Consider the following 14,502-nt stretch of genomic DNA (forward strand, 5'->3'; position numbering starts at 1 on the left):
AGAAAGGAGGGTGTGAATGCATTTTAGCAGTCCTACTCAGAGCTCTCACGGCCGCCCTGGGTTTGACCCTGTTTCCAGTACTTGGTCTCCAGACAGGCATCGATGAAAGGAGGGAGGCAGGACCCCACACCCCATCCTATGTGGGATTGGTTTCAACACTCCACCCCTTCTTTTTATTTTTTCTCGTAGTTGATTTATGTTTCATTGAAGGATAATGACAACTCTGTGCTGCTCTCTGGCCACATCAACATGGATCAGCCACGTTCTGTGCTGTGCTAAGCGGCTTCAGTCGTGTCCGACTCTTTGCGACCCCGTGGACTGTAGCCCGCCAGGCCCCTCTGTCCATGGGATGCTCCAGGCAAGGATACTGGAGCCGGTTGCCGTGCCCTCCTCCAGAGGATCTTCCCGACCCAGGGATCGAATCCGGGTCTCCTGCTTTGGCATGCGGGTTCTGTAAGGAGATCAGCTATAGGTGTATGTATGACCCCTTCCTCTTGAGTCTCCCTCACACCCACCCCACCCCACCCCTCTAGGGTGTCACAGACCTCTGCTTTGAGTTCCCTGAGTCAAACAGCAAAGTCTGAACTTTTTCTCCTGTATTGAGTTATCGCCGATTAACAGCACTGTGAGGGTTGCAGATGGACAGCAAAGGGACTCAGCCGTCCATATATGTGCACCCACTCTCCCCCAAACTCCCCTCCCATCCAGGCTGCCACGTGACATAGAGCAGAGTTCCCTGTGCTGTCCAGCAGGTCCTTGTTGGTTCTGCATGTTAAATATGGCAGTGTGGACATGTCTGTCCCAAACTCCCTGACTATCCCTTCCGCCATCCTTCCCTGGGAACCATAAGGGACCTCGTGGTACCAGATCTGATTTCTGCTCAGGGCTGAGGTCTGCTGTGTCAGAAACCTTATCATTTAAGGTATGAGATAAAGCCTCACTTAAAGTTCCAGAACTGAGGTTTAGGCCCGGATGGCTCAGTGGGTAAGGAATATGCTGGCAATGTGGGAGACCCAGCTTCGATCCCTGGGTGGGGAAGATTCCCTGGAGGAGGGCATGGCAACCCGCTCCAGTATCCTTGCCTGGAGCATCCCATGGACAGAGGAGCCTGGCTGGCTACAGTCCACGGGGTCGCAAAGAGTCAGACATGGCCAAGCAACCAAGCCTGTGGCTGACAGCCTGGAGAAGTGGACCAGGGGTCCTGCGCTTCGTGGGCTGCTCAGGGAGGGGACCTGGGCCCCTTACTGGGGAGCTCCAGTGTCCGTCTTCACGGAGAAGGTCAGCCGTGGGGTGTTGGGGACCTCACTGAGGTTTAGAATTCCTGCTCCTTAAAGACACCAGCAACCTCCCTGGCCTGGTAGGGGGGTGGGGTTTGAGCTCTGAGGCTTGGGGGTCCCAGCAGATGGCCCTGCCCGTCTGTCACCGAGCTGCAGGCCGAAGGCTCTGCTGGAACAAAGGCTGGTCTCTCCCAGAGGGGGTGGTCTCCCTTCCTCATTCAGCACGTACATGCCGGCCATGAAAACACAGCTCTGATAAACCTCCACTGCACCTGACGTCGGAGCTCCATGACAATCAATTCCAGAGACGTAAGTCAGGACAAGGGACTCTACCCCCAACTCCCCTGCACTCCGACCCAGCCCCGGAGCGGTGCTTCTCACATTTCTGCTTCTGAGACGGGACGTCCTTGACGCTAAGCTCCTAACACACCCCACGATATCGGCTGTTGTACAGGACGGCCGTGAGTCAGAGATGCTATCTGCCCTCTCTCTCCGGCTACACCTTGTCCTTCTCGCCCCGCCGTGTTTCCCCTGCGCCCCCCGGGGGTACGGTTATCACTGTGATCAACCTCAGAAATGACTCTCACAGGCTTTAGCTACACGCCCCCGAAAACCCCAGCTGAACACCCGTGTGCCTGGCGGTCCCGGGCGATGGGAAAAGGCAGACGGAACGTTTTTGGACAGAGGGCACAAGTCCACTCTCCAAACGCCAGGGGACCGCAGCCCTGCGTGGGGCCGGAGCTTCGGAGAGAGTGACTCAGCAGCTTGGAGTCAGATGGTGCTGTGCTGTGTGGCCTCAGGCAGGGTAGGGACCTCTCTGAGCCTGTGTGTTCTGAAAGCCTGCAGTCCCGCCCGGGGCAGCTGGAGGAATGAACCAAGGAGACAGGTCCCAGGCAGAGGGGCGTGGAACACGCCGGCTGGAAGCAGGGCTCTGCAAAGCCTTTTAAACTCGGAGGTGGAGTTAGACCCCTCTCCCACTGGGATTTCCACATCTTCCACTTCCCTTCCCGTGGGTGGGAGACTCTCCCTGGGGTACGTTTAACTGTACCATTTACCAGAGAGAAATCTATTTTCAGATGAACAGATTTCAGGCTGATTTATAAAAGAGACTATTTCTCCACCTCCCAAGAAGTTTGTAGGGTGTGTGTGTGTGTGTGTGTGTGTTCGGTCGCTTCTGACTCTTTACGACCCTGTGGACTGTAGCCCGCCAGGCTCCTCTGTCCATGGGGTTCTCCAGGCAACAATGCTGCAGTGGGTTGCCATTTCCTTCTCCAGGGAATCTTCCTGACCCAGGGATCGAACTCTCATCTCTTGCACTGGCAGGTGGGTTCTTTACTGCTGAACCACCGGGGAAGCCCAGAAGGTCGTAGAGTTAATAATAAACTTGGTTCGTGGACGTTATCAAAGAGGAATCCTTTGCATGGGATTTCCTCAACAGAACATGTATCATACAATTATCCATACTGTTACCCACACTAGCTATTATGTATCTTATGCATGATATTCTGGGTCCTCTGGAATTTGTTACTAATGCAAATAAAAACCAGCAAATGACTCAGCTTCATTCCTTTTTATGGCTGTGTTATATTCCATCGTATATATGTTCAGTTCAGTTCAGTTCAGTCGCTCAGTCGTGTCCGACTCTGCATCCCACAGACTGCAGCACGCCAGGCCTCCCTGTCCTTCACCAACTCGTGGGGCTTGCTCAAACTCATGTCCATTGAGTCGGTGATGCCGTCTAACCATCTCATCCTCTGTCGCCCCCTTCTCCTCCCACCTTCAATCTTTCCCAGCATCAGGGTCTTTTCCAGTGAGTCAGTTCTTTGCATCAGGTGGCCAAAGGACTGGAGTTTCAGCTCCAGCATCAGTCCTTCCAAAGGACTGATTTCCTTTAGGATGTATATATGTACCACTTCTAACTTTTCCATTTCTCTGTTGATGGACACTTAGGTTGTTTGCATGTCTCGACTATTGTAAGGAGGTAGGGCTGTTATGAATATTGGGGTGTAAGTGTCCCTTAGAAAATGCTCTGTGGTGACCTAAATGGGAAGGAAATCTGAAATAGAGGGGATATATGTTTACAAATGGGCTTCCCTGGTGGCTCAGATGGTCATGAACTCACCTGCCAATGCAGGAGACCCAGGTTCGATCCCTGTGTCGGGAAGATCCCCTGCAGAAGGGAATGGCTACCCACTCCAGTCTTCTTGCCTGGAGAATCCCATGGACAGAGGAGCCTGGCGGGCTGCAGTCCATGGGGTCATAGAGAGTCGGATATGACTGGACGACAGACACTTTGACTTCACTTTCACGTGTATACATATAATTGATTCATTTTTCTGTACAGCAGAAAATAGCACAACATTGTAAAGTAACCATACACAAATTAAAACAATTTCTGTGGAAAAGGAAACGTTCTGTTGCAGCTGAGAGTTTGCAGGTACTGAACATCATGCCAAACAAGACCTATTTTTGCTTTTACTACAGACGGAAGTCTCCTGTTTTTGTTGTTGTTCTTCAATCGCTAAGTTGCCTCTAACTCTTTTGCAACCCCATGGACTGCAGCACGCCAGGCTTCCCTGGCCTTCACAGTCTCCTAGAGTTTGCTCAAATTCATGTCCTTGGAGTTGGTGATGCCATCCAACCATCTCATCCTCTGTCGCCCCCTTCTCCTCCCACCTTCAGTCTTTCCCAGCATCAGGGTCTTTTCCAAGGAATCAGTTCTTTGCATCAGGTGGCCAAAGTTTTGGAGTTTCAGCTTCAGTCCCTCCAGTGAACGAACACTCAGGACTGATTTCCTTTAGGATGGACAGGTTGGATCTCCTTGCAGTCCAAGGGACTCTCAAGAGTCTTCTCCAACACCACATTTCAAATGCATCCATTTTTCAGCGCTCAGCTTTCTTTATGATCCAGCTCTCACATCTACACATGACTCCTGGGAAAACTGTAGCTTTGACTAGACAGATCTTTTCGTAGTGACTTAACCATTATTAACATAGATTCTCAGTCCAGGTTCCAGACACAGAACTCCTAAAAACCCCCAGCACATCCTGAGGATTGTAGGGAGAAGGACATCTTTTGCTATTCATAGTAAGCCCCTTTCAACCCTCCAGGGGCCCCAGGAAGCCTTCCGGACGGAGGCTGGTTGCCAGGGAAACCAACCCGGTGTTTAGAGGGTTGGAAAGTTCAGCCCCACCCCCGGCCCTCCAGGGAGGGGAGAGGACGGCCCTGCCCAGAGACTTAACCCACCGCGGATCCTCCGTGAACCCCTGAACCTCGGGGGTTTGGGGAGCTTGCGGCCGGTGACCTCCTGCAGGCACTGCCTGTGACCAGCAGGGGGCCCCCTCACTCCACCCCTCGCCGTCTGTGTCTCTACCGTCTGGCTGAAGCCGGGCCGTCCTGTGCGGCCGACTCTTTACCCTGCGGGGTCTGCGGTAACCACGGGAACTCAAGGTCACCCCGGATGGTGATGCACTTTTCTGCTGTGCAGGTACAATGCAGACTCTCTCCACGCGGAAACCGCACACACACGTACACCCTGCCTGTGTCAGAAGCATTGTGAGCATTTCTGGAGGAGGCTCAGAACCTCGGGGCTTCCCTGATGGCTCAGACGGTAAAGAATCCGCCTGCAATGCAGGAGACCTGGGTTCTATCCTTGGGTTGGGACGATCCCCTGGAGAAGGGATAGGTTACTCACTCCAGTATTCTTGGGTTTACCTCATGGCTCAGATGGTAAAGACTCTGTCTGCAATGCAGGAGACAAGGGTTCAATCCCTGGGTCGGGAAAATCACCTGGAAATGGCAACCCACTCCAGTATTCTTGCCTGGAGAATCCCATGGACAGAGGAGGCTGGTGGGCTACAGTCCATGTGGTCTCAGAGATGCAGAGAAGACTAAGTGACCATCACTTTCACTTCACATCACGCAGACATAGAAAACAAATTTAGGATTACCAAAGGGGAAAAGTGGTGAAGGGATATGTTAGGAGTTTGGGGTTAACAGATACACACTGCTGTGTATAAAATAGATATTCCACAGTTGACTTCAGTTCAGTCACTCAATCGTGTCCGACTCTTTGTGACCCCATGGACTGCAACAGGCTAGGCCTCCCTGTCCATCACCAACTCCCGGAGTTTACCCAAACTCATGTCCATCGAGTCGGTGATTGCGGGGAGCCGGTGAGGCATTCTGCTCATGACAAAGGTTATGAGGAAGGAGGCTCGGCATACGCAAAGGCGGGATCGAGCCTCAGGAGTCCCCCCGGATATTCTCGAGCATTTTCCCCCAAAAAACCAGAGTCTGCCTACTTTATTGCTTTGTGCTCTCACCTCTGACTTTACAGGGGGCTGTCCCCTACCACCATCTCTCTCTCTCTCTCTGTCAAAGAGTTAACTTACAGCTCCAATTAATAAAGTTCCTGGGCAATTAGGAGTGTTTAAATCCAAACCCCTCTGATGGCTCTCTAACTCGCCTGACAAGTTTACCCAGACTCCTGCAGCTATGCATACGATTGTTTACAGTCTCCCAGCCTCCAGAGGCACGGGAAGCTTAAGATATTCAAATAGCTTAGAGCCTCTCAGAGAGTTAAAAACTGTCAGAATAAACTAGTAAAGGATTTCATTGATGAGTCAATGCTTGTTGCCAAGTTTTCACATCCCCTGAATTGTATCCTTGAATGTGTATTAATTAATAGTGGGTATGTAGAAAAAATAAGTAGTGGCCTTGGTGTTAGTAACTTTAGACCCTTAAGGTAATACATTCTTTCTTTGTTGTAAACCCATTACACATCCGCCCTATAGGAATGCAATTTTATCTTTGGAAGATGGTGCCAAACCTTAAAATAATTACTCTTAGAGAAAATAAGTCTTTGTTGATAAGTCCTTGTCAAGAGTCATAAAATGTTAGTAGGCCTTCTGGCCAGAAGATGATGTAAATCACCTAAACCATTTGTATACGATAAATTTGCAGGAAAGAAACCTTGGTTTTTGATAAGAATCAAAGACTGCTGACTTTGCATCCCCTATTATCCTCTATGTGTAACTTAGGGTATAAAAGCCCCTGTTGAAAATCAAGCTACGGGCCTTGTTCACCAGCGCTTGGTCTCCCCATGTCATTCTTCCCTTTAACTTCCAGCTGAGTCTCCATCTGGAGCGCGGAACCCACCACGCTTACTAATTATGCCTGGGCTGCTAAGACCCACTCGAGAAGGTGTCTAGGGTGAGGCACCTTCTGCTATTCGAGAGGGCGCCTGCGGCCTACGTAAGTGGTGCAAACTTCTTGTCTTGAAGTTTTATTGGTCTCCCGCGTAAACCAAGCTACTCAGCTTCTTTTCTCCACTGAATTTTCCTACTGAGCTATCCTCATTCTATTGTTCTCTATATCTCTAATTAGCATATAAATAGTCGCCTAGGCCGTCTCTCCTTCGAATACCCTGGATCAGCTGGGGCTGGTCCCCGGCAGGTGATGGCATCCAACCATCTCCTCCTCTGTCGTCCTCTTCTCCTCCCGCCTTCCATCTTTCCCAGCATCATGGTCTTTTCCAGTGAGTCAGCTCTTCACATCAGGTGGCCAAAGGGCTGGAGTTTCAGCTTCAGCACAAGGACTGCGGAATAGCACAGAGGATTCTACTCAATATATTATCATAAACGGTAACGGAGAAGAATCTGAAAAACGTTACTGAATCGCTATGCTGCATGCAGAAAAACTAACAGCCTTGCAAATCAACTCTGCTTCAAGAAAGAAAAAGTAGTATTCGTTTCTGAGTGGGTGGGAATTGGGGGCTTTATGTGGAGAGATCCCATGGGGCTTCTTTTCTTGCTTTTATGCACAGGGCAGGTGAGAAAAGCTCCCCTGCCCGGGATTTCGGGGCTCCCTTGTCCGGCAGAGAGGAGCCTGGCTCCTCCGTGTCTGTCTCCACTGTCATCCGCGCACGTCTCCAAGGCTGCACCTGGTTCTGGCTGCGATCGCCCTTCCTTGGGGACACTCTCGGCTGTGGACACGTGGTGGTCTTGTTTGCGGCCACCCAGCATGCCTGGTGGTGTCGCCAACCCCCACCCCGCATCAGGCCCTGGATGTACGAGGGTCCCTCGGCTGGGGTCTGTGATGTCTAGAAAAATGAAGAAACAGTGTCCACTGTTGCCTTACAAAAAAAGCACAGCATGAGAGAGATGGGAGTCAGGATCTATCTGGGGCAGAACGAGGTCTGCAGCCCGGAAGATAGCACCTCAGAGAGCTCTGAGAGACTGTTCCAGAGAGGTCAGGGGGAGGGTCCGTGTATATGTGATTTTGGTGAAGGGGAAGTTCATGCAATCAAGCGATTCTTTTACAAAAGGTTTTCTGCTAGTCATGAGTAGCTGAGGGACTTCTCTGGTGGCCCAGTGGCTAGGTCACCATATTCCCAATGCAGGGGGCCTGGGTTTGACCCCTGGTTGGGGAGAAGACTCTTGAGAGTCCCTTGGACTGCAAGGAGATCAAACCAGCCCATCCTAAAGGAAATCAGTCCTGAATATTCATTGGAAGAACTGATGCTGAAGCTGAAACTCCAATCCTTTGGCTACCTGATGGGAAGAGCTGACTCATTGGAAAAGACCCTGATGTTGGGAAAGACTGAAGGCGGGAGGAGAAGGGGACGACAGAAGATGAGATGGTTGGATGGCATCACCGACTCGATGGACATGAGTTTGAGCAAACTCCAGGAATTGGTGATGGACAGGGAGGCCTGGCGTGCTGCAGTCCTTGGGGTCGCAAAGAATTGGACGTGACTGAGCGACTGAACTGACTGAAGGGAGTTCTGAGGTGTAATCTAACTTGAATTAGGGGGTTCTGAGGAAAACTGACAGAAACCAGGGAGTTCTGAGGTAAAATCTGACAGAAATTAGGAGGTTCTGAGGTAAAAACTGACAAGAAGAAGGACCTTCTGAGGTTTAAAATCTGACAGAATCTATTAGGTAAAATCTGACAGAAGGACCTTCTGAGGTAAAATTAGACAGAAGGACCTTTTGTGGTAAAATCTGACAAAGAGAAAGACCTGAGGTAAAATCTAAGAGAAAGACCTTCTGAGGTAAAAGCTGAGAGAAGGACCTTCTGAGGTAGACTCTGACAAGAAGACAGTCTTTCTGAAGCAAAATCCGACAGAAAGAAGGACCTTCTGGGGTAAAATCTGGCAGAAAGAAGTACCTCTGAGGCAAAATCTGTCCAAAAGGAGCACTTTGTGAGGCACGTCTGAGAGAGTTTAGGGTGTTCTGAGCCAAAATGTTGCAGAACTTGGGGGCTTCTTTTGCAAAGATGACAAAGGAAAGCATCTTCTGCAGCAAAATCTGAGAGAAAGTAGGGTCTTCTAAGGCAAAATCTGACAGAAACTGAGTGGTTCTGAGATAAAATCTGACAGAAACTAGGGAACTCTGAGATCAAATCTTACAGAAACTGGGTGTTTTTCATTTAATATCTCACAGAAACTAGGGTCTTCTGAGAAAGTAGGGTGTTTCTGAGAAAGTAGGGTCTTCTGAGGCAAAATCTGACAGAAACTGGGGGTGATCTTAGTTCAAATCTGATAGAATCTAGGAGGTTCTGAGTTAAAATCTGACCTGAACTAGGTGTTCTGAGGCAAATCTGATTGAAACTAAGACATTCTGAGGTAATATCTAACATAAGTCAGGTACTTTTGAAATAAAATCTGATGATATGTTGGTTTGAAGCATAATCTGATGAAAAGAAAGAGGTTTGAGGTAGAGTCTTGAGGAAGAATTTTTTTGTGTGTGTGTGTGAAATTCTGCTAAAAGAGATAGGTTTGAATCTAAAACCTGAGAAAAAGAAGTTTTCTCTGAAAACCTGAGAAGAAGAAAGATTTCTGAGGGAAACCTGAGAGTAAGTAGGAGACTTCTTCCCTATACCTGACAGAAAGTAGATTTCTGAGAGAATCCTAACAGATAAATGGATAAATCTCTTGGAAACCTTGGTGAAACAATGTGATTTCTGAGAGAAATGATAAAATTTCTGAGGGAATCCTGATAGAAGGAGCTTTCTGATGGAACTCTGACGTAACAATGGATTCTAGGAAAAATATATGCTCAAAATATGCCACAAAATAAATGGGTGCTCCTTTTAATAATATGTTCTGCCTGTGTTTGTCAGAGAATCTTTTGTACCTTATCACCCACCAGGTGAGAAGTGCTGAATGCCCTCTGGGCTTGTTTCTGTCACACAGGGCAAACAGGATTTTAATAGAAAAAAAATTCCAGACCTTTTCCAGGCCTTGTGAGGGGCCTGTGTTTTTTGTTTTTTTTTGGAAAAAAAAAAGTAGTAAAAATGTCCATGTTTTGTTAACATCACTGCTGACTCTATTTTCACATTTTCTTCAATTAAAAAAAAAATCCCCTAAGAGGCATATTTGAAGCCTCCACATTGTGCCTCTGTGTGCCTGCCAAAAAAACCTCATGAATTTAAGAGCTGCTGAGCTGTATAAATTCAGAGGCTCCCAGTCTTAAGTCAAAAATCACATTTTTAAAAACCAAGTTCATGGATGCAAAATCAAGCTAGGACAGACACACTCACATATTCACACTCTAATACCCCCAGATTTTTGTGGAGGGAATTTTGCAAGCAGTTGAATTTTATAACAAGGGAGTGAGTGATTTCCACATGTTACCTGCTGACCCTACTTTCTCAGGTTCTCTATTTACCTTCCCTGGGCTGTGAGACCCAGAACTTGGTAAAGAGTGAATATTTCAATTTTCCTCCACTCTCCCACCTCCTGCATCTCACATCTGGGTGGTCCCTACCTATTCTGCTGGAAATATGGGATTCCGGAAGCTCATTTCAGCAGGAGCAAGGACGTGTTTAAGGTCTGCATCATTTGCCTCCTGCATCTGAATCCCCTTGAAGGAAAAGAGTCGTAAATGTCTCCTAGGAAGACGGTGTTTCTCATATGATGACAGTCATTACATATCTTGGGCTCACTCACATTTAGGAATTCTGGCCAGTGACAGACTCCTCTGGATTCCCTCAAACATAAAATCTGAAGGGTGATGACTGATGACCTGTGTTGAGGACCCTTTGCTTGTTCACATGGAACAGAATATTTTTATGAACTCATGCTCTTGAATACATAGAATACTTTTGCTGTCTAGGGTGGGTGTCTTGCTTAAACACATAATTTCCTATGCTGATGCCATAAATAAAGCTTCCTATTCCCTCCTAGAAGTTAAAATAGCTCCCTAATTTTAAGTCTGTGTGTATTCCATCTAGGTAGGTTTGCATATAAATTCTGAGTTAGAAATTGTTTTCTTTAGCTATGCTGCATAGCACATTCTTACACACACATTTGGCTATATTGACAACATATAATGTGTATGTCATACACATTTCTGAGCTGGGTTTTCTACTTAGAATCTGTTTCCATAACTGAAATCAAGCAATCGGCAAGGTATCAGGCTTTTGTTTTATTCAAAACAGGTCAGGCTTTTGTTCTATTCAGACTTTCAACTGATTGGACAAGGCCCACCCAGCCATATCAGCCACTGGTTTCTGGTGAAGGATCAAGTCACAAAGGTATGGCCACGTCAGGACCTCCTGGAATCCAGGCTCCTTTCTCCGAATGTTTATAGGCTCTGATAACCTGTGTTTTTTCCCATAAGGTCCCCATTATGGACCTTCCTGCTGAGTCAGGGACATTCTTGGCATGTCCATCACACCCCAAGCCCTGGGTGCATGGAGGAAATGAAGCATTTGGGACAAGACCCAAGAATTTGGCCCAAGACCTAGATGGCTACAGAATTCTCTGCTTGCAAGTGGTTCTCAAGAGGAATGGGTCTGGGAGGACAGTTCCATAGTGAGGTTTGAACTGTAGGGGAAAAACATTTTCCCTCTACCCTCTTATGCTCTGTGCCTGGAGCCTGTGAATTAAACTAACAAAAGAGTAATAAGAAGGTGGGGGGGAGAGAACCATGCCAGAGCTGATTTATGCATGCAATATGCATAATTCCAGCAGAATTCAGTGATGAGCATATGGAAGAAAAGACAAATTTTCCCTCTGTTTCCTTAAGTTCTCTGCGTGGAACCCTATGACTGAGGTTGGCCACAGACAGATTACCAAGAGAAAGAGAAACTCAAGTTTACTAACACAGCGTCTCAGTCACACTTGGCAGTCCCCAGAGGCCAATAACTCAAAGGGGTCCTTGTATTCCTTTTTAAGACAATCAAAGGAAAACAGATTTGGGGAGAAGGCAAATTATGGGGAGCTGACTAGGAAAGTCTGGTGAAATAGGGTATTTATTAACATTTGTTATGCCGATTTAAGCGACTGCATTCTCTATTTTTTAACTTAAAAATGATTATTTTAAAAGTATATGTAGATATGTCAGTGCTACTCTCTCCATTCGTTCCAGCCTCTCCTTCCCCTGCTGTGGCCACATGTCCAGTCTCTGCGTCCGCATCTCCGCTTCTTCTCTGTACACAGGTTCATCTGCACCATTTTTCAGGATTCCGTATACATGCATTAATATGTGGTATTTGTTTTTCTCTTTCTGACTTACTTCACAGTGTATGACAGACTCTAGGTTTATCCTAAGCGGCCTCTTTCTCTATTGATCAAAGTTCTTTTTTTTTTTTTTTCCAAATTCTGTTATTTTAAACATAACAAGACGCTGTAGAATTAGAAAAATATTGCTTTTGTCTCTGACTTTATTCCCAGGCCGGTGTGGTCTGATTTTCACAGGTTCAAGAATGAATCCAGGTTTTAGAATGCCTGCATATTAGGCAGTGGGGAAGTCCTCTTTAAGAACAGGAAAGTACAAATGCAAAATTCAGCACAGGGCCTTGGAGGAGGCTGTGATAAGTGACTTCACTATTTTTAGTATCTTTGCCTTTGCAGAGGTGGGAAAATAATCAATAATACACATTATAGGTTTCTCAACTTGCTTCAAACCCAGCTGTAGTTTTTTTTAAAGGGTCTTGTCCTCCTTTCGAAGACAATGGGCTGCTTTTCTGGGTGCCTGATGTCCTTTGCAGGCATCCAGAAGTTGTTTTGTGGAATTTACTCAGCGTTCAAATGTTCTTTTGGTGAATTTGTGGGGGAGAAAGTGGTCTCCCCGTCCTACTCCACCGCCATCTTCTAATAGTCTCCTGATAAAAGTTCTTACGAGACCTCTTTTTTCCCAGTATGGGAGGCAGATTCATCATTTGTTGTTCAGTTGCTCAGCCTTGTCAGACTCTTTGTGACCCCACGGACTGCCGCACACAAGGCCTCCCTGTCCGTCACCATCTCCCGGAGCTTGCTCAAACTCATGTCCACGGAGTCGGTGATGCCATCCAACCATCTCATCCTCTGTCGCCCCCTTCTCCTCCCACCTTCAATCTGCCCCAGCATCAGAGTCTTTTCCAAGGAGTCAGCTTTTTGCATCAGGTGGCCAAACAATTGTAGCTTCAGCACCAGTCCTTCCAGTGAATATTCACGATTAATTTCCTTTAGGATGGACCAGTTGGATCTCCTTACAGTCCAAGGGACTCTCAGAGTCTTCTCCAATACACAGCTAAAACCATCAATTCTTCAACACTCAGCCTTCATGGTCCAACATCACATCCTTACATGACTACTGGAGAAACCATAACTTTGACTGGACGCACCTTTGTCGGCAAAGTGACGTGTGTGCTTTTAAAAAAGACGCTTCCTCCTTGGAAGAAAAGCCATGACAAACCTAGACAGCGTATTAAAAAGCAGAGATTCAACTTTACAAAGAGCATTTTCATCATACATGGACATGTGCTTTAACAGAACACCGAGAGCTTACTCGGAGTCTACTGGTTCTCTGTGACTTTTAGGTGCAAACCATCCACAGGCTGAAGTGGCATTACCGGGGGTGATGTGTTTTGAGTCACCCGTGAGGTTGGCTAGGATTTCTGGGGCTTCTGTAACATCTTACGAAGTGAGAGGGTGGAAGGCTGGCTGGATCAAAAGGCACCACGAGGAAAACAAGTGACTTTCTGGAGAAACGAGGGGGTTTTCCGAGCACAAACTGAGATAATAAAGTTTGTGATGACGTGAGTCTGTTCAGTTCAGTTCAGTTGCTCAGTCGTGTCCGACTTTTTGCGACCCCATGAATCGCACCACACCAGGCCTCCCTGAGTTCACCCAGACTCACATCCATAGAGCCAGTGATGCCATCCAGCCATCTCATCCTCTGCCGTCCCCTTCTCCTCCTGCCCCCAATCCCTCCCAGCATCAGAGTCTTTTCCAATGAGTCAACTCTTCGCATGAGGTGGCCAAAGTCCTGGAGTTTCAGCTTTAGCATCAGTCCATCCAAAGAAATCCCAGGGCTGATCTCCTCAGAATGGACTGGTTGGATCTCCTTGCAGTCCAAGGGACTCTCAAGAGTCTTCTCCAACACCACACTTCAAAAGCATCAATTCTTCGGCTCTCAGTCTTCTTCACAGTCCAACACTCACATCCATACATAACCACAGGAAAAACCATAGCCTTGACGAGACGAACCTTTGTTGGCAAAGTAATGGCTCTGCTTTTTAATATGTTATCTAGGTTGGTCATAAATTTCCTTCCAAGGAGTAAGCGTCTTTTAATTTCATGGCTGCAGTCACCATCTGCAGTGATTTTGGAGCCCCCCAAAATAAAGTGTGACACTGTTTCCACTGTTTTCCCATCTATTGATAATTTTTCCGACTCTTTTAATGATATCAATTCTGCTGGAGAAGGGAGTGAGGAGGGGGGGTGTCTTTTTTTTTTTTAATCTTTTTTTAAAGGGAGGCGATTTTCTGATGTTCTGAGTTCGGGAAGTAACTCCACCGTGAGGAGGAATTTGTGTAGCCTTGTTCCCCAAGCTTTCCCGGTGGCTTCCTGGGTTCGATTCCTGGGTCTGGAAGAGGAAATGGCAACCCGCTCCAGTATCCTCGTCTGGAGCATGCGATGGACAGAGGAGCCTGGCGGGCTACAGTCCACGGGGTCGCAGAGACTCGGACACCACTGAGCGGCTCAGCCAGCATACCCCCGGATTCGGGGTTTCTTTGGGCGTGAAATCAGCCTTTCGGCGCAACTTCTGTTTTCTTCTCCGCAACAAGACTGACAGTTGGCGCCTGGAGAGGGGTCGGGGGTGGCGACTTCCTTTCTCCGGGGATCGGCGTGGAGCCGGACGGAAGCCGAGGGAAGCCGAGAGAAGCCGACGGAAGCCGACGGAAGCCGAGGGGAGCCGACGGAAGCCGAGGGAAGCCGACGGAAGCCGAG

Source organism: Bos mutus, chromosome X (assembly GCF_027580195.1).
Source record: "Bos mutus isolate GX-2022 chromosome X, NWIPB_WYAK_1.1, whole genome shotgun sequence".
Lineage (NCBI taxonomy): Eukaryota > Metazoa > Chordata > Mammalia > Artiodactyla > Bovidae > Bos > Bos mutus.